Source organism: Ambystoma mexicanum, chromosome 4p, assembly GCF_040938575.1.
Source record: "Ambystoma mexicanum isolate Mex_15411 chromosome 4p, UKY_AmexF1_1, whole genome shotgun sequence".
In the NCBI taxonomy this organism is placed as follows: Eukaryota; Metazoa; Chordata; class Amphibia; order Caudata; family Ambystomatidae; genus Ambystoma; species Ambystoma mexicanum.
The window spans coordinates 69,463,794-69,465,440 of record NC_090927.1 but is presented as its reverse complement, the minus strand read 5'-3'; positions in this window follow the sequence as shown (position 1 = coordinate 69,465,440).

The following is a 1,647-nucleotide window of genomic DNA, read 5'->3' as shown; positions in this document are numbered from 1 at the left end:
GCCGTGTGGACAATGCAGAGGGTCTTGAACTTAATCCTTGCAGCCACTGGGAGCCAATGCAGATATTTCAGTGCTGGAGAGATACGATCCCTGAGCTTGAGGCCAAGGACAAGTCTTGTAGTCCTGTTCTGGATGAGTTCCAGAGGGCGTAGAGTAGATGCAGGCGGATTTAGAAAGAGGCTGTTGCAGTAGTCCAGCCTGGAGAGAACCAGAGCTCTAGAGACAGTGAGCTTCTGGGGACAGAGAGGAAATGAAGAATACCTCTGATGAGGTGCAGTTGGCAGTCTGACTTCTTAGATACGTCAGAGATGTGAGGAGAAAAGGAGAATGTGGAGTCGAAGATTACCCTGAGGTTCTTGGCCTCATAGGTGGGAGCAGGAAGAGGGCCAAGGGAGGCTGGCCAGAGAGTGACAGGAAAGGAGGGTGCAGGTGTGCCGATGAGAAGAATCTCTGTCCTACTGGCATTAAGGCAGAGATCGTTGATGGCACACCACTCCTGGATAGCAGACAGACAGTCGGAGCTCAGAGAAGGAGAAGAGGTGGCAGAGGGGAGGCTGAAAATGAGCTGAGTGTCATCCGCATAGCACTGAAAGTGGGAGCAGAGAGCGGCAATGCAGTGGGGGAGAGATGCCAAATATTGGTGGAACGGCCAGGGAGAGAGGTTAGAGAGTGAGATAGAGGAAAGGAAGGACCCAAGTTGGACCTGGGAGGGTTGATCAGAGAGGAAGGAGGTCAGCCAGGCAAGGGCCTGATTGGTGATACCCAGGTTATCACAGAGAAGATTGAGCAGGATAGCCTGGTTGACCCTGTCAAAGGCAGAAGAGAGATCGAGTAAGATGAGGACAGAGGGAAGATTAGAATCATTAGAGAGCAGGTCTTCACAGATGTTCAGGAGAGCGGTTTTCATGCTTCTGACTGCTCTGGAGCCAGATTGATGGTCATGGAGACAACCAACAGATTCAGTGTGAAGATTAAGCTGGGAGAAAGCCAGCTTTTCCAGGGGTTTACCCAGGAAAGGAGTGATGGAGATCGGGCAATAGTTAGCTGGGCAGGAGGGGTTTGCTTGAGAAGAAGGGCGCACAAGAGAGTTCTTCAGGGGGGAGGGGAAGGCTCCAGTGGCAAAGGAGTGGTTGCAGAAGTCAGCCAGGGCAGGAGCAAGGGTGTCAATGTGGTCCTTGATGGTTTTGGAAGAACAGGGAAGAACTTATTTTAACAAGACTTTCATAAATCGGCCTTGTCTAGAAACCTTGTCAGGGGAGAACAGAGGAAAGGAAGAGCTAGAGGTCACAGGGGGGCCGGAGATAGAGGAGAGAATAGAGGGAGGAAGAGAGGACGAGAGGGTGAACAGGTTGTCCTGGGTTTTAGTGATGAAATGAGAAGCCAGGGCTGTGCAGAGGGCCTGGGAGGGGACAGGAGAGGTAGAGACTGCAGCAGGATTGGCCAGCTCCTTGCAGATTTTAAAGAGTTCGGCCGAGTTGTCAGATGCAGCAGAGACACAGGCTTGGATGTGGACTCTCTTCTTGGTGCGGACAGAGAACCGGTATTGCCTTTGGAGCAGGCGGCAGGCCAGTTTGTCAGAGGATGTGCAAGAAGCTAACCATTTCTCAGCCACACTTCACTTACGTTTAAGGGTGACAAGGTCAGAGT